This window comes from Protopterus annectens, chromosome 7.part0 (assembly GCF_019279795.1).
Source record: "Protopterus annectens isolate FY-2018-M chromosome 7.part0, PAN1.0, whole genome shotgun sequence".
Taxonomy (NCBI): domain Eukaryota; kingdom Metazoa; phylum Chordata; order Ceratodontiformes; family Protopteridae; genus Protopterus; species Protopterus annectens.
Genome location: NC_056739.1, coordinates 394,747,007 through 394,773,769, shown reverse-complemented (window position 1 = coordinate 394,773,769; position 26,763 = coordinate 394,747,007). Strand labels below are relative to the sequence as shown.

Here is a 26,763-nt window from a genome sequence, read left to right as displayed (position 1 = left end):
TGCGTAACATATCCACAAAGCAGGACTCCACAAAGCTTTGCAGCAAAATATATGCACTGCCAATTGGTTATTTGTCTGTTTATAAATTTACATTTTTTCCTACTCTGACATTAAGTTTCTCAACAGGTGTGCTTATCTGAGCTGGCAGTGCCTACTGAAAGTGGTTTTGCAGTTCTGCCAGTGCCTAGCTGTCATTGCACAAGTAGGTGTTGTGGCATAAACTTCAGTGCTGCTTGGCTGGTTAGAGAACAGGATATGTGAACATCTTCTAACATGGAGAAGATGGGTTTCTTGCAGGAAGTTTGGAGTGGGGTCCCGAAGCGAGAGATATTTACTAACAGACTGAGGATGTGTTCAGGTACTAACAATACAGGCCATGGTGGTATCTAATAATTGCACACACAAGTAAGTATATAATCCACACACCAAAAGACAGCCAATTCACCCAGGCTAACACTGTGCTGAAAAGCAAATAAACTGTCTGTGCAACCCAATAAAAGTTCTGTTAAAATCCAGAATTTAATAAAAAGAATGAAATAAAACAAAATAAGAACAAAAATAATAAAAATTAAGTCCCTTGTCCAACGATAAGCGCTTTCAAATAGTTCTTCTTCAGATCGTATAATCAAATGGGACATTCATCTGTATATATAAGCCAGTCAGAATTATTCACCCAATGAGAATATCAACACCAAAGTTCCAGCCAATCCATGTTTGGATTTCTCCATCTGATTTGCATGAACCGAGTTAACAGTCTCATTTTCTAAATGGATGCCTCACACAGCTCACTAATGTTCAGTACTAATGAAATATGCAAAGTAGGTGATGTTAGTAACCAACAGCACTTCCAAAAGAAGTAACAGGTGAAGCAGTTAGCTTTCATTCATACTTAGAAGCATGCCTCATACCAGTGTATTAGAGTCAGAATATGCAAAATAGGTGAACTAAACAGCTAATAATGGTTTCCAAGAAACAACAAAACAAAACACAAATCTGCTAGCCTTCATGTATTCTTATTGAAAAACTTGTCAAATAATCCCAGAAGCAGTTTTTTTTACATATTTCTAATATTCAATAGAGGAAAAATGGCACGAACAATAAATGGATGATCTAAGTAGCCAATAGTGGCTTCCAAGGAGCGGCAGAAAACAAATCTGCTGACTTTCATAAATTCCTATTATGAAACTTCTTTTCTTTTATCTAATTAACCCAAAAGAAGTTTTTCACATATCTCTGATGTCCAGGGATGAGGTTGACAAAAAAATGTATTGTAGTAAACATCGCTATCGATAAAAGATAGGCGATGTCATTACTAAAATTTCATTTCCCAAAACAGGGATATGGCAGGACAATTGCTGAGTGACAGTAAATGTCAAAGCTCCATGTCTTGCATGGCCACATTTGTATCTCGATAAATTCACATGGTGACTGCCTATAAGTTTTTCCTGAGAAGAGTAGAAGTATGTTATTTCACTCTAGCAACATATGCAAGTTTCAGACTTCATTTCATCCATACAAAGTCAGTATATATAAGTTTCTGACTTAATTCCATCCATTCAAAATTGATAGGGAACTCTTACTAACATTCCACCATCTCTGTTCAGATGTTTATCATGCTGTTCAGTTTTGTTTAGATGAAACCAGAGCAGGAAAGATATGGGCATATTAAACTACGAATAGCATATGTCGACAGCATCACATCTTCTAATCTTGACACTAACATAATCAAACTTAATCAAACTTCCATTAGGACATAAATGCTCTTATAAAACAAAGTAATAAGTATGTTATTTCACTATAGCAATGCATGCAAGTTTCAGACTTCATTCCATCCATCCAAAATGTATAAATTTCTGACTTCATCCCATCCATTCAAGATCAATAGGAGATTTACTAAGATTGCACCATGCCTCTTCAGATATTTATCATTCATCACTTATGATATCATTAGCTCATGGTTGATCTACGTCTCTTCAAGACAGGTTTTAACAGTATAACACTATTCAACCCCGGATGTTGATCAGCTCTAAGGTTTATTATCCATTTGGTTTCCCTAAGTTCAGTTATGTTCTCAATATCCCCTTTTTTTGGGCCAATATGTATGGTCTCTATAGCTTTATATAAAAACAAGTGATCTTTATGCTGACTGACATGATTAGCTAGGGCATTATGAACATCTTGGTTCACAATGTCCCTTTGATGCCTCTGTATGCATTTCTTAAGCATTTCATTTGTTTTGCCTACATAAAATGACTGGCATGATCTACATGTAGCCAGATAAACAACGTTGCTCATGGTACAAGTTGCTTTAACATCAAATATATAAAGTCTCTTCTTTCTTGGATGCTCAAACTTGTTGCAACTATCTATCAAAGTGCAAATATTGCAATTGCAACACATAAAAGTCCCCTTCTGTCCTTGAATCTGCTTCGTCTTTTGTGTATTTGTGCATAATAATCTTTTCAGATTCCTCTTGTTTTTGTAGCAGAATCGTGGTCTTTCTCCCACTATGTCTTTCAACTGGGAATCTTGAGTTAAAATGGGCCAAAACTGTTGGATTATTTGCTGAATTTGATAGTTATCCGTGCTATAAGTTAGAGCAAATCTGGTCAGTGTATCTTTATCCTTCTTCCTATCTTCCTTTTCCTGCATTGGTAATCTCAAGTCTTTCCCCTTATAGCCTCTTTCTTTCAAATTTTCCTGTAAAAAACTCACCTCTCTATTACGTGTGCTCTCTTGGTTACAACGTTTGTAAATCCTATTAGTTTCATTTCTCATGATGTTTCTGGAAATATGTCTAGGATGCATACTGCTTTTCAGCAGATAATGTTTACGCCAGGTACTTTTCCTGTGTAGTTCGATTTCTAGTTCTCCTATTTCATTGAGCATAACATTAACATCCAAACTTACTGTGTGTTTAGAATAGTTAGAGCTAAAAGTCAAGAACGAGGTGGTTGTATTCAAATAATCATGGAAGAGTTGGAATTGCTCTGTACTTCCTTTCCATAAGATGAACACGTCATCTACAAAATGCCCATAGTACAGAATGTTATCAAACCATGGGTTGTCAGTATTTAAAACAAATTCCAACTCCCATTGAACTAGAACTAGGTTCGAATAACTATTGGCACAGGGGGTACCCATGGCAACCCCCCATTTCTGTAAATAGTTTTGTTCACCAAATAAGAAAAAGTTATTCTCCAGAATCAACTCAAGTAGGTCACAAATAGTTCGAGTCTCTAATGCATTCTTCCTTGCAGATATTAGTCTTCTTATTGAATTTATACCTGCTTCATTTGGTATGGTAGTAAAAAGACTATTGATATCTAATGTGGTAAGAAGAAGGCTAGATTTATCCATTATTGCTTCCATCACTTGATGCAATTTATGAAGGAAGTCATCTGTGTCTCTTAACACTGTACCATGATCCTTTAAAATTTCTTTCAGTTCTCTTTCTACAAATAAAGACATATTTTCTGTAATCCAACCTTGGCCGGAAAGAATAGGACGTAATGGTGGATCTTGAAGCTTTTTATGTATCTTTGGTAAGCCATTAATACTGGGAACTGTAGGATTGGTTATATCTAAGAAGTTAAATAGATCTAAGTCAATTTGCTTTTGTAAAACCATATCATATAGATATGATCTAACTTTGTGTATAGCTCGACTGACATCCAAAGGTGTAACAGCAGTATATGTTTTCGAATCCTTTAACATCTCTTCCATTTTACTGAAATACCATGAGGAATCCATAACTACTATAACTCCACCTTTGTCTGCTGGTTTCAGTATAATTTCTCTATTCTGTTGTAAATGCTGAATAGCTTCCCTCTCTTCTGAAGTTATGTTACTGAAATGTTTGGTACGAGGATCCAACCTCAATTTCTCTACTTCATTGGTACATAATCTTGTAAATTACTCAACTGCTGGGTGGCTAACAGGTACAAAGGTGCTAGGTTTTCTTGGATGTCCTTCACGGATGCATCTGCAGTCATCACATATGGGTTGTCCTGCCTCAGGCAGCCCTTCGGTCGGCCGGATTCCAAAGTCTGGGTCTGGCATCGGCTGATGTCGCACTTTCCCCAATGTCAGAGCGTCTGGGGTATAAAAGCATCAGCCGACGCCATCTTCCTCAGTCTTTCTTGCCACGTGGTGCCCGAAGCAGAAGCAGTTCTCTATTCTGTTGTAAATGCTGAATAGCTTCCCTCTCTTCTGAAGTTATGTTACTGAAATGTTTGGTATGAGGATCCAACCTCAATTTCTCTATTTCATTGGTACATAATCTTGTAAATTACTCAACTGCTGGGTTGCTAACAGGTACAAATGTGCTAGGTTTTCTTGGTTTCTTGTTGAGCTCCTGTTTGTTACCAAATATACTCTTCAATGTAACATTTCGACCAAAATATTTTAGATCAATGACGAATTCACTTAAATCAGATCTAAAAGAGGGAATAAAAGTCAAACCTTTTTTCAATATCAACTGTTTGGCTGCTGTTAAAACACAACTGAATATATTCACCACCAAGGATTTGTTCACATCAAGGGGTTTTTTCCTCTTCTGGTCTTGGCTTTGTGATCTGTTGCTGGTATAATAATTCTTCTTCAGAAAAATTGGCAAAGTAGTAGTGACTGGTAAGTGGGCACCCTTTAATTTAGGTATAGCCCCTGAAGTAGATGCTTCAGTAGTGTTAGTTAAAATGTTGTCAGTACCTTGAAGTTCCTGCTCTGCTGAGAGTATCCGAACTTCACTTTCAATACGTGAATTATCCACAAAGTTAATATTACGTGTCTCCAGATTTACTTTTCCATTACTAAAATTACCGTTACTAAACATTGGAACATGTTATCTCTGTCCAACTAATTGTTCCTCCCTTGGCCATTTGAAGATACGTCCATGCTTGAAATCCAGTACAACTTCCTGTAAGAAACCCATGTGTCTCCATGTTAAAAGATGTTTATATATACACAAACACACACAATATTTGATTATTGTAGGATTTGCAGAAATTAATACCTTTGCCAAATGGGCGGCCATGGTGGTGCAGCATTGTCGCCTCACAGCAAGAGGTTCTCCGGTTCAATCCTTGACTGGGGTGCCTTCTGTACGGAATCTGCATGTCCTCCCTGTGGTTGTGTTGGTTGTCTCCGGGTGCTCCGGTTTCCTCCCACATCCCAAAGACATGCTGTAGGTGGATTGGACACTCTAAAATTGGCCCTAGGTGTGAATACGTGTATGTGTGTGACTTCTGTGGAAGGTTGGGTGCCAGGCTGTCAACTCGACACCATAAAACTTCACTGCCAATCATGAGCGGACAGGTGATCTTCTGTGGCGACCCCTAACTGGGAAAATGCTGAAAGAAGAATACCTTTGCCAAATGCATTAAACGTAGAGTACAGCTTGCAAATTTTAAGAAGATTTATAATTTTCATTTGACTTTTTTGGGTGGAGCAGATGTGGTGGGTCTTTGGGCTTGCAGAATTAAAGAAACTATGGTGTTGGTTGCCTGTAAACAAAATCTTAGCTGCTCTTAATGTCTTCATGTACCTCCCCTTAAGAAGGCTTTTAGTAACTCATTTTCACATGGGTAAGGCACACACAGCAGACATTAATAACAAATTAGGAAACATTGTATGCCTTTCAGTCCCTGAGTTTCTTGCATTTAGAAATTGCTGTAGTTCGAAGAGCATCAGCTGAGTCAGTACTAATACCTACCAACATGGCAGCTGTCTCCAAGCAAGCAGTACAAGACACTGAATGTAGCTGTTACATTGTAAGAAAATTCACCTGCACAGTACCCATTCATTTGTTCAGGGTTAGAGGAAAGCTGATGCCTATCCTAGCATTCAGTTGATAAAAGGCAGAGAGACTAACCGTACACAGGGTGCCAGTCTATTGCAGGAACCACACCTGTGTTTGTCATGCATATGTATTGTCAGTTTCAAGGAGCTCCAGTTCACCTATAGCATGTGGCCCACACAGAACATGCACATGAGGATTTCACACAGAAGGCACCCTAACTGAAAAACAAACTGGAGACCCAAGTGCCATGAAACAGCAAGGCTAACTGTTTTAGCACTGTGCCCACCCCTTTGTTTGGTGTTTTAGGTCAGTAAAAGGCCTGCTTTAATGGAAATACATACTTTAGGTCTTCTCGGCTCCATTTCTGTTAGTAGTGGTAAACGTTAGCTGACCACACTCAGAGATGTTCTTTGGAGAGCTCTGGAATGTACCTAGACAATTATGTGACCATATGCTGAAAGCTTGGTGCTCATATATAAGGGGTAGATGTGACTTAAATAAAGGAAGGGTTTTTGACAGTTGTGGAATTGTCCAGGTTGCTAGATATCTGATACTCAAACTTAATTTTGTAAAGAGAGTGCACCATTAGAAATTATTGTACTGTTGTAGCTTTCCTATGCAACTTCCAATAAAACCTCTTGATTCTGTTTTTTTTTTTTTTTTGAAAAATATTGAAACATCTTTTGTCAACCTTGTTTATTTTGAAAAATTTTAGAAATAGTACATATTAACCCCAGAGGAGGGGATTGGAAACATATTTTAAAGAAAAAAGAGAGCCAGTGGCAACTTAGACGGGCAGCTATGTTTACACCAGGTCTTAACGATTATGTTTCCCTGGCACCTATGTTACATGAAAAAGCTAACATTATAGTTATAATAAAAAATGTATATATATATATATATATATATATATATATATATATATATATATATAAAACAGTTTATAAAGTTGTTCCAAGGCTGTTTTATATAATTGAATTGTGTCAGTTATTCAAAGGATTTTTTTTTTTTTTTTTGTGTGTTACTGTCATTTTAAATTGATTAATTGTGATGTCATAGGACTTTCAGTATTTAAGTGTAAATTGAACAATGTTCTGGTTTTATTTCTGATGAAGTCTCTTAGGAGATGAAAGCGCTAAAATGGTTCATTAAACTCAGTATTTTATACAGTATTGTACTCCGTTCTTGTCCATATTAGTTTCCGTTTTTTAAGGGTATAAAATATATTACATCAGTCTTTCTTGCCGTGTGGTGCCCGAAGCAGTTCATAAGTGCCGGTCGGCCGACTCCTGAAATTTTAGTTTTCGAGTTTCAGAACTGAAGTCTTCAAAAAAAAGATAAGTACCACGTTGGGGATATTTTTTTCTTGCTCCAACCAATGTCAGTAAAAGTTAACAACTGTCTTACCTGTGGAAAGCAAATACCTCATAAAGATTCTCATTCGTACTGCATTCTTTGCTTAGGCCCAGACCACGATGTACCTCGCTGTTGGTTTTGTGCCTTGTTCAACCCCCAAACTATTCATTGTCGGGCTATTTTTTCAGCATATTATGTTGGTACTCCGTATCAGTACTCCGAAATGGCTTTGTTAAGCCATCCGACTACCAATCTTCCTAAAAAATGTAAAGATAAAGACAGAGACAGGCCGCATAGGTCCAAAACCACCGACGATGCTTCCATTAAGCTAGTCACCAGTCTGCCGGTACTCAGTGAGGCACTTTCACAGCCCCTGATACCCGCTACTTCAGATTCGCAGGCCTCTACTGAGACCCATTCGGAGTCCGGTATGCCGAGAGATGCTTCTTCGACTATGGAACCTGCAGATGTCTCTACCTTGGATGGGTCCAGAGCCACTGTGCAGGCACCAGCTTCAAAGGGTGTATTCAGGCCTACAGACTTGCATTTTAAACCGATGCCATCTTCATCATCCAGGCCTAAAACCCGCACCACGCCTAGAAAACCAATGTCCAAACCACATGCGCATGCCCATATGCCTAAAAAACAAATTCTTAGAATGGCTGAAGACCTTATTACCTTAATAAGGAGAAGCCAGCCTCCCCCTCTAAGAGACCTAGAACTGATTTTCCTTCTGATTCTTCTGATCAGGAATCTGATATTTCTGTTCCTTCTGATTACCAGGTTTTGCCCTTATCTACCTATGAGGATTCTGATGCAGAGGATTCCTCTGCCTCCCCTCCAGAAGATTTTTCTTTTGGTGAAACCTTGCACACTCTTAGGGAGCATTTCCACCGGGAAAGCCAGGATTACTCTGACTCCAAAAAGAGGCTTAGGGAATTCCTACATCTTCCTCAACCCAGACCTTAAGCTATCCCTCCTGTTCTGGACATTGTAGATGATGCTTTCTTGGAATCTAGCCTTTCCCCACACACTTTACCTCCAGCTCCCAGAAAACCTGACAGGTATTACAGAGTGCCTGACTCTCACAAGTTCCTCTTCAAGAATCCTACTGTGGATCCAGAGACCATTTCCCAAGGACCAAAAGGCATTAAGGCTACTCCTGCCAAAAATCCTACTACTCCTGATAGAGATTCTAGAGCATTAGACAGATGGGGTAAGAAGGTATACACTTCTGCTACTTTGGCCATTAGGCCTTTAAATTGCCAGTTTCATATGTTAAAGTACCAGCAGCATATTATGGAACTACTTAAACAGAAAATGATGTTGATTTCTGACTGTGGTGAACACAAAGAATTACAGGATTTAATGCATTCTGCAGAACAAGTTGGTAAACATACTTTGCAGTGTGGTTTTGAATCTTTAGAAGCATCTTGCAGGGCTGCTGTCACTGGGTCTGTACTTAGAAGGCATGTTTGGCTTAAGGAGCAAAACTTGCCAGATCATGTTAAAGCTAAACTACTGGATGCTCCCTTAAACCAAGACTGCCTGTTTGGCAACAAAGCAGAAGTCGTCCTCAAAAGGATGGAGGAAAAAGCTAAATCTATGCAAACTGTTTAAGATTTCCTACAAGTACAGCCTCCTAGATTTAGTAGACATTGGCCTTCAAACAACTGGTCCTTTCCAGTCTCTTCCAGGCCCTCTCAGTCCAAACCCAGGAACAGCCGACCACCTAGGTTACAATCTCAGACTGAGCACAGGTCTAAGCAGTGAGGGGCTCCCACTTCCAAAGCAGGGAGCAGTAAACCTCCCCCTCTACGGAAAAATGGCACAATGACTTAACCTTAACCCTCCCAAGTCCTGCTCAACTGCCTGCTCCCTTAGGAGGAAAGCTCACCTTGCATGCAAAAAGCTGGGAACTCATTACCTGGGACAAATGGGGTTTGAACATAGTTTCCCAAGGCTACAGATTCCACTTCCATTCCCTACCAACCCCAAACGGTTGGCCAGACCTACCCCCAAATCAGTGGGCAGAGGCCCAACAGCAGGTTCTCTCTCTTCTAAATATCAGGGCTATTCAACCTGTCCCAGCAGAACAAAGGGAACAAGGTTTTATTCAAGACTTTTCCTGGTACCCAGAAAAGACAGCTCCTGGCGTCCTATCCTGGACCTCTCTATTCTAAACACCTTTTTGGTAATCCCAAAATTCAAAATGGTAACACTTCAACAGCTGCTTCCTATGCTAGGCAAAGATGCCTGGTTGGCAACCTTAGACTTAAAGGAAGCTTACCTGCACATTTCAATAAGGGAATCTTGTAGGAAATATCTGTGCTTCAGGGCAGGCTCCATGCACTATCAGTTCTCTGCACTTCCCTTTGGCTTATCTACTATGCCCAGGGTATTTACAAAGTGTCCAGTTCCAGCCATTGCATTTTGCAGGCAGAGAAATATTAAAATATATCCATATTTGGACGATTGTCTGATTCAGGCAGAAAGCCAGGACTTGCGATTACAACATCTGGCATTTGAAAAGAAACTTCTAACCTCTCTGGGGTACACCATAAGCTAAAAGAAATCTCACCTGGTACCCTGCCAACAGATTGTATTCCTGGGAGCAAGTTTGAACACAACATCCCAGATGGCTTTCCTTATTCCAGAGAAACAAGTTTATCTGACAACCTACTTCAAACTATTGGCCATAAAGACTAAGCTATCTGAAAGGAAAATTCTGCAGGCCCTGGGGTTCATGGCCTCTTGCATTCTACTAATTCCATATGCAAGACTGCATATGAGGAAACTACAATGGTATCTAAAAACCTGTGGTGTCAACATTCACAGGACCTGGAATCAATGATTCCTTTCTTTCCTTGTATAAAGACAGAGTTCCTTTGGTGGGCGGATGCCTGCTACCACAACAAGGGGCTCCCTTTCACTCTACCACCTGCCCCCCAAACCCTAACAACAGACGCATCAGACTATGCATGGGGGGCTCACTTAGCAGGGCAGTGCATTCAGGCCAAGTGGAACCTGAGACAGATGCACCTGCATATCAACCAAAAAGAAATGTTAGCTGTATAGAATTCCCTGACAGCCTTCAAAGACCGCATTCTTCCCGGACAACTATTGGTAAAGACAGACAACACCATAGTTATGTGGTACATAAACAAGCAGGGGTTAACCCACTCATACCCACTCTGCAGACTAGCCATGGCTTTGTGGAACACAGCCTTGAGCTTCCAAGTGCACCTACAAGCTCAATTCCTGCCAGGCAAGCTAAATTCACTGGCAGATGACTTAAGCAGAAATTTCATGGACCCACACGAATGGAAACTGGAACCAAAAGTATTCAACCTCTTGAGAAACAAATGGGAGACTCCAGAGGTAGACCTCTTTGCCTCCCCTCAGAACTACCAATTGGACAAATTCTGCACAAGGACTCCCCACAGTCAAGCTTGGAAAGTGGATGCCCTGTCCTTTACCTGGGAAAGCCTCTCGGTTTATGCCTTTTCCCCTCTGCCTCTCCTCTCGAATGTTTTGCTAAAAATCAAACAGGACAAGCCAAGGACAATACTGATTGCACCAGACTGGCCACGCCAGCACTGGTACACCCTCTTGCGCAGTATGACACTGCTGGAACCTTGGCACCTGCCTCAGACCCCTTCCCTGCTGTCCCAGCAGGAGGGCCAGATTCTGCACCCTCAGCTTCAAACCCTGAACCTTGCAGCCTGGCTAATTCCTTGAGCTCCCCAATAGCATTCCTCAGTAAGCAGGTGCTAGATGTCATTTTGGAGGCTAGAAGGCCTAGTACTAGAAAATCCTATGCTGAAATGTGGAAAAGATACTGTTCCTGGAGCGAGACTCAGGGGATGGGCACAATGGTGCCCAGCTTACTTCATATTCTTCAGTACTTAACAGAAATGCTCCACAAGGGCCTATCCTTCTCGTCAGTTAAAATTCATGCCTCTGCCATTTCAGCTCATTATAATACTGAGCCACCCTTTTTCTCTCTCCCTCTGCTAAAACAATTCCTTAGACGGGCCAAAAATTTAAGACCCCTCAGGAGAGCCCCTACTCCAGCCTGGGACCTTAACTTTGTATTGGAAAAGGTCACTCTCCCTCTCTTTGAGCCAGCTGCAACAGCAGAGTTGAAATTCCTTCCTTCTAGCCATCACTTCAGCAAGAAGAGTGTCTGATTTACAGGCCCTCATGACATTGGAACCCTTCATTATCTTCCATACAGACAGGGTGTCCCTCAGGACCAATCCTTCCTTTATGCCCAAGGTAGTGTCTAGTGTGGCCCTAAATCAGTCCATTCATTTGCCTACTTTCTTTCCTAATCCACAAAACAAAGGAGAACGAATACTGCACTCTCTGGATGTGCACAGACAACTTAGATTTTATTTGGACAGGACTAAGCCTCTCAGAAAATCTGAACAGCTGCTAGTTGGCTTTGCTGCAGGGGCAGAGGGGAAGGCCACTTCAAAGCAAACCATTTCTAAATGGATAGCCCATTGCATTTATTTCTGCTACAAGCACCATGGAAAACCTACCGCACAGGGGATAAGATCACATTCCACCAGGGCTGCATCTACCTTTGCAGCCTTTCTCAGAGGAGTCCCTACCAGGGACATCCTAGAAGCTGCTACCTGGAGCTCTGTACATACTTTCACCAAGCATTACCACATGCCTATTTTTTCTAAATCCAGAGCTGGTTTTGCCACTGCAGTCTTGCAGGGCTTAATAGCTGGCCCTAATGTTCTCTAACTTCCTTCTCCCTTCCTTAGCTTTGGGAATCAACCCAAATGTGATGACTGCAACAGTGAAACATGAAGAACATAGTACAGTTGTGTACACGTACCATAAATGTAGATGTTCGAGTGTATTCACTGTTGCAGTCCTGGTTACCCTCCCTGCAGCCCCCACACTTCTCTTGGCTCTACCTTTCCTTCCTGTTTGGTATATTTAAGCTTTCTGGTGTATTTGCTTTTTAATGGAGGTGGATCATAACATATAATTGCTTCCTATTGTGGGGGCACTTGACATCTGGGGCAAGAAAAACTGATGTAATGGCATTGGCTGCATGTTTTATGCCCCTGACGACCTGACGTCTTGGAAGAAGAGACAGCATCCGATGCAGGAATCCAAGACTCTGGTATTTAGGCCGGCTGAGGGCTACCTGCAGGCAGATAACCCAAATATGATGACTGCAACAGTGAATACACTCGAACATCTACATTTATGGTAAGTGTACACCACTGTACTATCTCATGACAGTCTGTAACTTTCTAATATATACTGCTAGTGATAGCAGGGGAGTCTTATTTAATGAGACTACAGAGCTCACTACAAATAAAAGTTTGCAACCAGCTCTGTTTTTCTCATATGTTAGAATAATATGATCATCAAATAAATAGTTTAATAATTTTATATTGATTTATATTTGATTATTTCTTAATGTTAAAGCCAGCTGAAAGCTGATCCTTACAGTGGGGCAAAGTTGTATTTATGATGCAGCCTGTGTCCTGGCTGTAAGAGCAAGGATGAAATATAGCATACATAGCATAGGAATTAGCGCATAATAATGTGATATATGTTGTCCAATTAAGTTGCTTGCTTCATTGACTTTAACATCATGGAAGGGGCTGCACTATTGATAACTGTTTAATAAAATAATCATGGCTTGAAGTACTCGCTACACCATAAGGCTTAGTCATTTAATTTACAGACTGACCCCTCATCTATTTGTTCCTCTCATGATGCACCATCCGTGGTGAGGGTGGATAATAGATGGGTGAAAGAGGCAAGACTACAGTTATTGTACTTTCTCCAGAAAGGAGAGATTTGGTATTGCATCCTAGAATTTGTCCCTTCAATATTAATAGTGTGCAGTATTTGCAATGGACAGATGTAGGTATACCTACATAAATTCCTTACTTGCTGGATGTTGGTCAGTATTGACTACTGTGGACTTGTAATCCAGGCCTGCAAGTGGCAGAAGTAATCACAGACATTTCATAAGTAAATGAATCCACCTTAAAATGTGTCATTGTTAACCACTGCCAGTTTAGAAGTGGATTAACTGACCACTTAGGAAAGGTTTATCTGGCACTGCATCAGAATACCTGCGGTCACTTGAGTCATACCTTGATGAACTAAAACCTTCTCCCTTTGATTCATTGCATCATTTACTGGAATTCTCCTTTCTACCACCTTTGTTCATTTGTGTGTACATATAATGGAATGTTTGTTCAGCATATTGTTACTGGTCTTTATTTGTTACATTTATGTCTAATCAATTTTTAAGCCCTTCATATAATCACTTGTCCTTCTTTTATTATTGCTCCTGTTCTGTGGTTGAATTTAATTCTCCATGGAATAAGCTCTCTTTCATGGTTAACAAACACAGACAAGTAAAGCAGATAAACCACAGCATGTGTAGACTGTGGCGAGAGCACCAGTGTGTTGATGCTCCTTCATCCTTCCTTTCCCAGCAGGCACTGGGAGACCCTGGCTGCCAGTGATACATAGTAATAATGGTGATGTTCATCGTGTTACCCTGCTGCAGTCATCACACTTGGGTTATCCTGTCGTCAGGTGGTCCTGCAGTCGGCCGGAATTCCAAAGTCTTGGTCCGGCGTCGGTTGCTGTCACTTCTTCCCTGACGTCAGTGCGCCAGGGGTATATATAATGCATCCAACGCCATTGTCTTCAGTCTTTCTTGCCACGCAGTGCCCGAAGCAGAAGCAGTTTGCAAGTGCCGGTCGGCCGACTCCTGAGATTTTCGAAGTCAAATTTCAGATCCAAAGTCTTCAATAAAGCTAAGCACCCCGTTGGGAAACTTTTCTTGCCTCAGACCGATGTCAGAAAAAGTTAATAATTGTATTTCTTGTGGGAAGCAAATACCTCATAAGGATTTTCACTCTTACTGCATACCTTGCCTAGGCCCAGACCACAATGTCACTGGTTGTCATTTTTGTGCTAGGTTTAATAAGCGTACTATAAAAAGATGCTTTGATTTCACACGACACTATTTCGGTAGAAAATTTAACTACACAATGCCGTCGGAGCAACCGACTACCGGCATGCACAAAAAACGCAAGGATAAGGACAGGCAACCTAGGCCCAAGCCAGACTCCGAGGCCTCGGCTGGACCGGTCTCCGGTGAGGCTCCGACGCAGCCCCTGACTACCGCAGATTTGGAACCCGAGACCGCTTCGGAGCCTTTGGTGGAGAGCGCTTGGCCTACACAGCCATTTTGTTCAGCCCCTACCGACGACTCTGCAGAAAGAGATGGTGCTGCAGAAACACCTTCGGTTTCTGAAGGTGTCTTCAGACCGACGGCGCTCACCATAAAAACGTACCCTAAGCTTAAGACTCCTGTTAAACCTAAAAAGACTGCTCTTCAGTCTCCATTTCAAGGCCCCATGCCTAAGAAACAGATGCTTAAAATGGCTGAAGATTTGATCTCTTTAATCAGGGGTTCCCAACCCCCACCTGACAAAAGGCCTAGACAAGAGGAAGATTATGCCTCCTCTGGTCAAGTGTCTATTTCCTCAGGCTCCTCTGAAGACCAGGATTACTCCTTCTCCCCTTATGAAGATTCTGATGCTGAGGATTCTATTCCCTCAGCTTCTCCTCCTGAAGACTACTCCTTTGGGAAAACTTTACACACTATGAGGGGACATTTTCACTGGGAAGGTCAGGACTACTCTGACTCCAAGAAAAGGCTCAGAGAGTTTCTTTTACTCCCCCAGCACAGACCACTTGCCATCCCCCCAGTTTTAGACATTGTGGATGATGTTTACTCAGAATCTAGTTTGAACCCAGATTCTCTGCCTCCTGCTCCAGCCAAACCAGACAGATACTATAGAGTGCCAGAGTCACATAAATTCCTTTATAAAAGTCCTGTTGCTGATCCAGAGACTATCTCCCCGGGTGCCAAAGGGGCTAAGGCTTCTATGGCAAAAAATCCTGTACCCTCTGAAAGGGACTCCAGAGCACTAGACAGGTGGGGGAAAAAGTTTCCACACCTTGCCAATGAAAAGAGGAATGCCAAACCTGCCACAAAATCAATGGGCAGAGGCACAAAAACAAATTACAGCTCTCATGGACATGAGAGCCATTCAACTGGTACCTACACGAGAGCAAGGCCAAGGATTTTACTCAAAACTCTTTCTAGTCCCCAGAAAGGACAATGCCTGGAGACCAATTCTGGACCTTTCAATTCTAAACACCTTCTTACAAGTACCCAAATTCAAGATGCTAACACTACAGCAGCTTCTTCCCATGTTGGGCAAGAAAGCATGGCTAGTAACGCTGGACCTCAAGGAGGCATACCTGCATGTCCCTATCAGACAAAGTTGCAGAAGATACCTCCGTTTCATTGCAGGTTCAACCCATTACCAATTCTCTGCACTGCCCTTTGACTTATCTACTGCACCCAGGGTCTTCACAAAATGCCTGGCACCAGTAATTGCATACTGCAGACAAAGAGGAATTCAAATATACCCATACCTGGACGACTGCCTCATTCAAGCAGAAAGCAAGGACATCCTCTTACAACATCTGGCTTTTGTAAAACATCTTCTAAGTTGCCTGGGGTACACAGTAAATGAAAAGAAATCAAAACTAGTACCCTCACAAAATATGACATTCCTGGGTGCCAGCTTGAATACAACTGCCCAGAAGGCTTATCTGATGCCAGACAAACAACTACAACTGACTCAATATTTCAAAACAATGGCAACAAAGACCCTACTCCCTGCAAGAAAAATTCTGCAGGACTTGGGCTTCATGGCATCTTGCATACTACTAATACCATTTGCAAAGCTGCATATGAGGAAATTACAATGGTACCTAAAAAGTGTATGGTCTCAACACAGCCACAGCTTGGACACAATGATATCTCTCATTCTGTGCCTACAACAGGAGTTTCTATGGTGGTCACAGGCATGTCACCTCAACAAGGGTCAGCCTTTCACCTTGCCCCCAGCCAGGCAAACTATTACAACAGATGCATCGGACTATGCCTGGGGGGGCACACATGGCAGGACAGTGCGTTCAAGGCGTATGGACTGCAGATCAAGGAAATCTGCACTTCAATCAAAAAGAGATGCTAGCTGTACAGAATGCTCTGACAGCCTTCAAGAACCTATTACATCCAGGACAACTTACAATAAGGACGGACAACACCACATTAATGTGGTACATAAACAAACAAGGAGGTACACACTCCTACCCCCTATGCAGACAAGCAATGACCTTGTGGAATACAGCACTGGCTTACCAAGTTCAGTTACAAGCTCAATTCCTGTCAGGAAAAAAGAACACATTGGCAGACGACCTCAGCAGAAACATCATGGATCCCCACGAGTGGAAGCTGGATCCACAAGTTTTTGCAATGATAACTCAAAAATGAGGCCTTCCAGACATAGACCTGTTTGCCAGCCCCCAAAACTATCAGCTAACAAAATTTTGTACAAGGACACTTCACCATCACCATCTTGGAAAGTGGACACATTCTCATTCAGTTGGAAAAACCTGACAGTATATGCCTTCCCTCCATTGCCTCTCCTCCCAAAGGTGCTACTGAAAATCAGAAAGGAGAGACCATGACTGATACTCATAGCCCCAGAATGGCCATGCCAGCACTGGTACCCACTATTAAGGAATATGGCCCAAGGCCCACCTTGGGTTTTACCACAAATTGCTCATTTGCTCACACAGCAAAACAATCAGATTCTACACAGCCAGCTCAAAACCTTAAATCTGGCTGCATGGCAAATCAACTAAGCATCCAGCCAGCTCCTCTTTCACAAGCAATTATGGAGGTTCTTCTGGAAGCTAGGAGGCCCAGCACCAGGAAGGCCTACTCGGACAAATGGAAAAGATTTTGCGCCTGGAACCAAGCTAAAGGCCAAAACACACTTCAGCCTCACATGCCTCAGATTCTACACTATTTAACTGAGATGTTGCACAAAGGACTTTCTTTTTCTTCCATTAAAATCCATGCATCAGCTATTTCAACCCACTACAACACGGATCCACCCTTATTTTCACATCCACTTCTAAGGCAGTTCCTCAGAGGGGCAAAAAACATTAGACCCCCCAGGAGAGCACCTACACCAACATGGGACCTCAATTTTGTTCTGGAAAAACTTACTCTACCTCCCTTTGAACCAGCTTTCTCTGCAGATCTACAGTTTCTATCATGGAAGACTGCCCTGCTGCTAGCAATAACTTCAGCTAGAAGAGTCTCAGAGCTGCAGGCACTAATGGCAGTGGAACCTTTCCTCATTTTCCATCAAGACAGAGTTTCTACGTACTAATCCTTCCTTCATGCCTAAGGTGGTTTCCAGTGTGGCTTTAAACCAAACCATCCACTTACCCACCTTTTTCCCAAATCCACAAAACAAAGGAGAAAGACTCCTGCATTCCTTGGACATTCACAGGCAACTTTGTTACTACTTGGATAAAACTAAGGTTTTCAGAAAATCTGACCAGCTCTTTGTATCCTATGCTACAGCTTCACAAGGGAAGGCTATATCAAAACAAACCATTTCCAAATGGATAGGACATTGCATTCATTTTTGCTATACCCATCATGGAAAACCAGTTCCTGCTACCATTAGGCCCCACTCTACCAGGGCAACAGCTACATCTACAGCCTTCCTCAGGGGGTTCCAACCAAGGAGATTTTGGAAACTGCAACTTGGAGTTCAGTACACACCTTTACCAAACACTACCACTTACCACTTTACTCTAAAACTAGAGCTGGCTTCGCCACTGCAGTCCTGCAGGGCCTTCTAGCCTCCTCTAACCCTCTATGAATCCTCCACCCATCCTTAGCTTTGGGATTCTACCCAAGTGTGATGACTGCAGCAGGGTAACACGATGAACATAGTACAGTTTTGTACCTACCATAAATGTAGATGTTCGAGTGTACACCCTGCTGCAGTCCAGGTTACCCCCCCTCCATCCCCTCTGATCTAACTGACTAAATCTTTACAAAACCTTCCTGATGTGTTTGCTTATAGCTAGAGGGATTTTGTGTTTGTGCTACAACTTCATAAATTGGTACTAATTACTGATCACCTTTTTGGGGGCACCTGACATCTGGGGCAAGAAAAACTGAAGAAAATGGCGTTGGATGCATTATATATACCCCTGGCGCACTGACGTCAGGGAAGAAGCGACAGCAACCGACGCCGGACCAAGACTTTGGAATTCCAGCTGACTGCGGGACCGCCTGACAACAGGATAACCCAAGTGTGATGACTGCAGCAGGGTGTACACTCGAACATCTACATTTATGGTAGGTACAAAACTGCACTTTCCTACCTTCAGAAGATGCAGATTTATGGGGAGACTTGAAGTAGGTGGAGACTCATTTCCTTACTTGGAAAAATCAGGAATGGTCATTTTTCTCCCTGGCTCTGTAACACAGAGGCATACCTGTCAACAAATCTGGGACAAATCTCAACAGACTCTGGAATAAAACCAGAAAAAAATAGGGACAACTGGGGACACTTATAAAATGTTAGAACTATTAACATGAGACATTGTCAAATAAGAGAATGTGAATTAATATACATTTTCTAAAACAAAAAAAAATCTATAACTCTAATTATTGTTATTAGTTATTAAGTTTAATTCACCTTTTTTCTCCAAAAGTCACCAGTTTTTGTTGGGATTAACATGGACAGAGCTAAAATGTGAATCAAAATCAGGATCTGTTGAGAGGTCTGTACAGACGGATAAAGCCCTGACTGCTGTCTAGAAGACCTGGGCTCGAAAAGCTGAAACATCTGTGGAAAGGAGATATAAGACTTATGTTGGTGCATTCGGCTGAGAAGGAGGGAGAGTTGTGGCAGCTCCTCCATTGTCGTGACCTGGCATACCTAGGGACTGTCATAGGCCACTCACTTGAGAACAGGCACTGGGCTTGGAGAAATGTGGTTGGGTCTACGCAAGCAGGTGCAGTTCACCTTCAGGAGACATGCTGGGGAGCGATCACACCTCTATATCAGGGGTATAGACAGTCCCTCCAGGGTGATGTGGAGGCCACATCACTACCATGGGGGTAGAGTTACAGCATATAAATAAACTGCTCCAGTGGCAGCCAGGATGATGGCTCTATAACATCCAACTAGCTCCATGGGTATAGTTATGGTCTTATGTGTAGCAGGTCCTGGCTACAAGTCCATAATAGGCAGAATATGTCTAAATGATTGGCTCCCACTTAAGGGGTAGGGATGGTGAGGGTACATCTCTCACTCTATTTTAAATGAATAAATCAATAGATCATGGGAAGCAAATGGCTGGCAGGCAGACAGGACCAAAAAGTATGTAAACAAAAATATGGAATAGTGGGTCAACAACATGCATTAGTCAGATCTTTCAATTTCTCTTAGAATGACTGATTAGACCATCTTAAGATCTTAACTAGCTGCCTAGACTGAGACACTAGCTGTCTGTAGTCTTAAAAAAATGAACCTATTTAATACTAATCTTGGCTAAGACAATCACTGACTGTTATGCCATTAGGCATTCAGTTTCCTTCTGGTACAACTACTTTCTATTTAAAGTAAGTAACTTGCACATGGTAGCACTCCTGTTACTCAAAAACAGAGACCAGTATAAAAAAACAGTACCAGAAGTATCACGATCTCGTACTTCTAATCTATATTAAAGGAAATAGATTTCTGCACTTTAAACCGGAGTCATAAATGAATAATATATTAAGACAATAACTTTGATTTGTTTAAAATATTTCCCAGAAATGTTACATTCTTTGGATGAGATTCAGAGACTAGGTCTGCACTGCATAGGCCCACTTCAGTGAGAAAAGCAGGGAAAAGGTCGGGTTTTAATTCATAGGCAGTATTGCATAGCTAGGCTGTTGAAGTCATATATTTCTGTAATAATGCCCACCATGCTGGTGTTTACTTGCTAGTACAAATGGAGGTGACCTACACAGAATGAATGTGCAAATGTAATACAGAGAGGGTTAAACTGTGTCCCCAGAGCTGTCTAGGGAAGCTGCGTACAGATACACACCAGCCAGTCCTTAGCCATCATCTGCAAAATATGCAGAAACATCATCACACCAAGCATTAAAAAGGAGACAGACCACTGTGCTACTACCGATACACACCAGCCAGTCCTTAGCCATCACCTGCAAAATATGCAGAAACATCATCACACCAAGTATTAAAATGGAGACAGACCACTGTGCTACTACCGATGCACACCAGCCACTCCTTAGCCATCATCTGTGAAATATGCAGAAATAGCCATCACACATTTTCACGATGATAGAGACCCTAGTGCTGCTGTAACGCAACACAGCAGTGACGTATGTGCTCCTGTATGTCTTAGTAAATGCACACACCTTTTCATGATGACAAAGTCCCTAGTGCTGTTGTAACACAACACAGCAGTGACATATGTGCTCCTGTATGTCTTAATAAATGCACACACCTTTTCATGAAGACAAAGACCCTAGTACTGCTGTAATACAACACAGCAGTGACATATGTACTCTTGTATGTCTTAGTAAGTGCACACACCTTTTCATGATGACAAAGACCCTAGTGCTGCTGTAACACAACATAGCAGTGACATATGTGCTCCTGTATGTCTTAGTAAATGCACACACCTTTCATGATGACAAAGATCCTAGTGCTGCTGTAACACAACACAGCAGTGACATATGTGCTGCTGTATGTCTTAGTAAATGCACACACCTTTTCATGATGACAAAGACCCTAGTGCTGCTGTAACATAATACAGCAGTGACATATGCGCTCCTGTATGTCTTAGTAAACACACACACATATTATACATATTGGGTGCTGGCTGAAAGGTCGATGATTTCAGGTAAAAACCTTGGAACAAGTGGAAATAATTATGATTAGAGGGAGTGTATGGTAAATCCAAAACTACTTTATTGTGGAGTGTGTTGATTGTTTTCCTCTGCAGTCCTAAATGTGTAATTGTGAGTTTGGAAATTTTTTTTTGATTCCTTCTAAAAAAAAAAAAAAAAAACGCAGTTTATTAGGTGCAGTATGGGATCTCTTCCTGTCTCTCTCACTCACACACACACGCAAACTCTCAGTTGTCCAGAAGTTCACAAAATGTCCATATTTTTGCATCATATTTTTCGTCTGTATCTCATAAAATTTATTTTCTAGCAAAACATTCAGGGTTAAAGTCATTACATAATGACAGGCATTTGAGCTTCAGACATAAAATCCTTCAAAAAAATGCATGCTAATGCAAATCTTGTTATTCTAACAAATTTCCAAGTTTGTAAGAGCAATATTTAAAGTCTGTCTCTGATTTGGGGCTTTCGTCCCCCTCATTATTTTTAGTTTTGTCCAGAAATCTTATAATAAGAGGTTGAGGGGTGTGCACACATACAGAGTACCCTTGCCAGTTAATCATCTTTCCATCATGTTCAATATAACCACTTCTGTGGACTTCACTGGCCTGTACAATAAATTTCACTGTACTGCTACTGTAGTACGGCGTTAGCATTGTTACCTCACAGCAAGAGATTCTCCCGTTCGATGCTTGGCTTGGGAGTGCCTTCTGTGTGGAGTCTGCATGTCCTCCCCGTGGTTGGGTGGCGGTCAAAAGACATGTGTGCATAAATGGGCGTGCCTTCGTTGAAGATTGGGTGTCGAGCTGGCACCTCGGCGTTTCATAAAAAAATCTATTGCCAGTCATTAGTGGACCAGAGTTCCGCTGTGGCGACCCCTTACCAGGAAAAAGCTGAAAGACAAGCAACAACAGTGTACTGGGCACCTACTGTGTTTCAATAAGCTCTGTGTACAAGATTTCCACAATTCTTGGTTTGGTGTGCCACATACCTCTCAACCTCTTAGTGCAAGGAATCTGGACAAAGCCTGACAAAATGGGGAGACGAAGAGCCAAAAACAGGGACAGATTTTAAATATTACTCTTATAAACTTTGAAAGTTGCTAAAGTAACAGGGTTTGTGTTAACCTGCATTTTCTGATGGATCTGAAGTCTGAAACTCAAAATGTGTATCATTATTTGCTGACTTCGGTCCTCAGATCATCCCAGTGGTTTGCCAGAAAATCTGGACAATTGAGAGGTATGTCTCTGAAGCCTAAGATTTTTTTTTTTATTATTATTATTATTATTATTATTATTGTTGTTATTATATTAAAAAACTCACAAATGTTGTATACCAACAACTTTCTGTTCTTCTGCCATATCACTAAATTTCATCTTTGCTAAATCAATTTAATAAAAGTATTTTGTATTGCTACCAATTACTTTTAGGCCTGTTTCAGTGCTTTGCAAACTTTATGCCTGAGTTAAGCCAAAAGAAGTGATTTAATAATAATTTGTCATAAAAATATTACAGTGTGAGATTAATCAGTGCTGTACTTTGATTTTGCTTGGTTCTTCAAATATGCTATTTTAAGACATCGGGTTATGCAAAAGGCATGAGATTATTTGAGGTGCAAAGAAAATTAATATTCTAATTGTAATTCTGACACTATAAAGTTTTATAATTTTCTTTGAGTTTGCCTCTGAAGTACTTAACCCACTAGAAGTTAAAAATTGTTTAAAAGTGCCGTATGAATAAAAAAGAAAAGAAAAAAAAAACTAATGCTTTGTTTTCTGTTGGAATGAGAACAGTATTACTTTATCTTTGTAAGTACTGTTATGTAAAAGCATTCCAGTATTACACTTTCACTCTGTGCTTTCCCATCACTTGATTGTTTGCAGGTATGCTCTCTTGTAGGGCTTTGTGTCAGTAACAGTAGGGACCGATTTCAAACTGCTATTCATGTGTATTCTAAATGGTTGGAAGAGGAGGCTGCTTTAAAAGGAGCAGTTGATGCTTTTGTCTTTGTGTATTGTCCTTATACATGCATCTTTTTCTTTCAGCCATAATGAGAGACAAACCACGTTTGTGCACCCACTGAGCAGACAAGTATCAGAAGAAAACAAGATCTACAGTCTGCAGCAAATGTAAGTGTATAGTCTTTGGCATGTTACCACATCAAATTATGAACTGTTTTGCAGGTTGGGAGGTGATAGTACCTGACAGTGCAACTTTTCAGGGATGGGTAGTGACACCATCTTGTTTTAGAGCTCTGGCTTAGCAGTTTAGATTTTTTAAGAAGCAATGTATAGAAATGGTAAGATTCCACATTGGCATCCCAATGGGCTAAGCTTTCAGAAAGTACATATATGACTTAAGGACCCTTTCTAATTAACACAAATCTAAATGCGATTGTTTTAATATTAAAAATCACATGTACTCAGTGACAGTGCAGAAGTCATTAATTTCTTTCTATACTTGATTATTGGAAACACAAACTAGCCAATGATCTTGTTCTTCTTGCATTTGGCCTTTGTCATGTGGTCAAATCAGATAAGTTAACAGCAACTGGTGCGTTTGAAAAGTGTCAGATGTTCTAGCATGAATAGTAACACTTCTGCAGTCACAGTTGTTGCTAATTTACATTAAGTAGCAGATAATAGCAATTCAAAGAGTCTGAGAAGAGGTGTAGGTACTTTGTAAAAAAATAAATATATAAGGATATGGTTTGAAGGGTAAAGGAAGGACTGAAGCAGTAATGAGTGAATTATATGGTGAGCAGAGATTGCTATGAGAAAGTGTGTGCAAAATGAAGCAGTCTAAGAAATCTGGCAATATTAGTGGGCTGCTGACTGATAATCTGTAACCAGGGAAAGCAGAGGGGAGAATGTCAAAGAAACAGCTAATAGGCAAGATTACAGAGCATAGCAAGTATGTCTGGGACCACTGGGAAAAGCAATTAAGAAGGGGAGTGGAAAAAAGAACGTAGGGAACATTAAAGTTATGGGTGTTAAAATGTTTAAAGCTAATTATTATTTTTCCCATGATTTATCCCCTACATATAGTCAGTTGCTTCTTAATCCTGTTATAGCTTGGCTACCTTGAGTACTGGCGTGAGTTGCTACTAACTTCAGTACTTCTCTCCTAGCCCTTAGCTCTGTCCTGCATCCAGGACACTGCATTGTACTAGAACTTGTCTACCTCTCCTGGCAAAATACCTTATAGTTCATATGGGTTGTGACATTGCCCAGTGTATAGGGAGTAGAGTGGCTGGGGATGGTTGTCATAATGTAACCAATCTGGGGATTGACTTGTGTGTAGGCAGAATCCAAAAAGCCCATAAACAAATCAGCATAAATAGGAGCAAAAGATGCTCCCATTGCTGTGCCACAAACTTGCCAGTATGATTTACCTTGGAATTGGAAAACATTTTTAGTTAGTACATGTTCAGCTAAGGATAGAAGGGGTGTATAATTGTGATTTTTCCAGCCAATATTGAATGGCCTGTAATCCAGCCCAATGTGGTATGCATGTATAAAGAGAGGTGACATCAGGTGTGCATAAATACCAATCTGGTTCCAATTGTGCATCCTGAACGATGTTAAGAAATTGGGTGGTATCTTTTAACCTAGACCTAACCATAGATAGTAGGGGTTGCAAATATTCAGTAATGAAATCTGAAAGTCAAACATCTGTTATTATTTACTGACTTATGTCCTCCATAATTTGCCAGAAAACTGACATTTTTAGGAGGAACAGACTAAAAATATAAGACAAAAAATCTGAACATTGTGCAAAAAGTCTGGGCAGTTGTGCGGTATGACAGGGTTATAGCAGTCATAGATGCTTGAAGTTCAGTAGGTCAGTCAAACATAGGTGTAGATGCATTCATTTTACCCTTCTTCAGTGCAAAAATGAGTGACTTGCAAGACCAAATGCATTAGAACTGTGAAAGAAGTACATGACTTAGAACAGAGCACTGTACACAGCAACTGGGTATCGCTGGTTAATGAGAGCAAAGTAGTAACAGATGAAGGATGTACGTGAATTAGAACGGAGCACTGTCCACTGCAACTGAGTATCCCCAGTTAATGAAACCAGAGTAGTAACATATGTAAGACATGCATGAATGAGAACAGAGCACTGTCCACTGCAAGTGAGTATCCCCAGTTAATGAGAGCAGAGTAGTAACAGATGTAAGATGTATGTGAATTAGAACAGAGCACTGTCCACTGCAACTGAGTATCCCCAGTTAATGAGAGCAGAGTAGTAACAGATGTAAGACATAGTGAATTAGAAAAGAGTACTGTCCACTGCAAGTGAGTACCCCAGTTAATGCGAGCAGAGTAGTAACAGATTTAAGGCGTACATGAATTAGAACAGAGCACTGTCGACTGCAAGTGAGTATCCCAGTTAATGAGAGCAAAGTAGTAACAGATGAAAGACGTACGTGAATTAGAACAGAGCACTGTCCACTGCAAGTGAGTATCCACAGCTAATGAGAGCAGAGTAGTAACAGATGTAAGACGTATGTGAATTAGAACAGAGCACTGTCCACTGCAACTGACTATCACCAGTTAATGATAGCAGAGTAGTAGCAAATGTAAGACGTACGTGAATTAGAACAGAGCACTGTCCACTGCAACTGACTATCACCAGTTAATGAGAGCAGAGTAGTAACGAGTAGTAACAAGTATCACAGCTGTTTGAAAAAATGTTGGAAAAAAGAGCTTAAGGCAAAAAGAGGTATTAGTAAGAAAAGGCATAAACGGGTAAGAAATGGTACTCTAGTAGCTTTTTCTAAGATAGGCAAGATAGCTGTAGAAATTAAGTCATTATATGGTGGTCCCCAAATTTGGTGAAGGCATGGCAAACTACTTTTCAAATAAAAAAAATGGGAATGATGAAGTTGGTGTCAGAACTACATGAAATTTGTTTTGCAACATAACCAATTTTACATGGAATTGAAGATTATAAAAGTCATTTTTGCACAGATTGTTTTAAAATGAAACATTAGCTTTTTGAGCAGCCTGTACTTCTCATATATGCCGACTTTCTAAATAAGACATTAAAAGAGTGGCTGAACTTTTTAATGGTTCACACTGATGAGTCAAAGCTAGTGCCTAAAGTGACTCCATGAACTACCACCACCCTCCACAAAATGTACCAGGTAAGAGAGAAAATGGAGGTAGACAAGCAGGCCTTTCTTCCATGCCACACATGCACATACCTGTGAATACTTTAGAAGTCATCAATCCACCTACTACTCATCTTTTAAATATGGGAGGAAAGTGGTGCACCCAGAGGAAACGCACAGAAACATAGCATGCAAGCCACACATAGGGGAGGTACCCCAGCCAAGAAACAAATTGGAGATCATTTTGCTACGAGTTGGCAATGACTACTTACTCTGCCACTAATGGTAAATGTTGGTATGTCATTATGTAGAATTTAATTTAATTAATTTGATAACCATGCCAGTGAATATGGCCTTTTCAGGACATTTTCTGTTACATCACCAGCCACAAGGGCAAGGGTAAATGTAATACAAATATTTAAAGACAGTTTATTTCGGTCATTCCACCAGCAAGTATTTAAGAGGCGAGAGAAAACTGGTGTTTCCAGGGTGAAAAACACACAGAGAACATGTTTTTCTCTTCCAGCATAATGCAGTGACCAGTATCGCCATACTGATCTTTGAGCACTTTAAGGATAAAGAATTATTGATGAATACAGCACT

General features: G+C 41.0%; 1 protein-coding gene across 19 annotated transcripts in view; it reads left to right on the top strand.

The window, feature by feature from the left end:
* PLEKHA6 (pleckstrin homology domain containing A6) overlaps positions 1-26,763 on the top strand; it is a 1,822,600-nt gene that overhangs the window by 1,267,264 nt on the left and 528,573 nt on the right. For all 19 annotated transcript variants that reach the window (XM_044076969.1, XM_044076965.1, XM_044076964.1 and 16 more), the window contains one exon: positions 23,087-23,170. The gene's annotated coding sequence lies outside the window, so the exon portion shown is untranslated. The remainder of the gene's footprint in view (positions 1-23,086; positions 23,171-26,763) is intronic.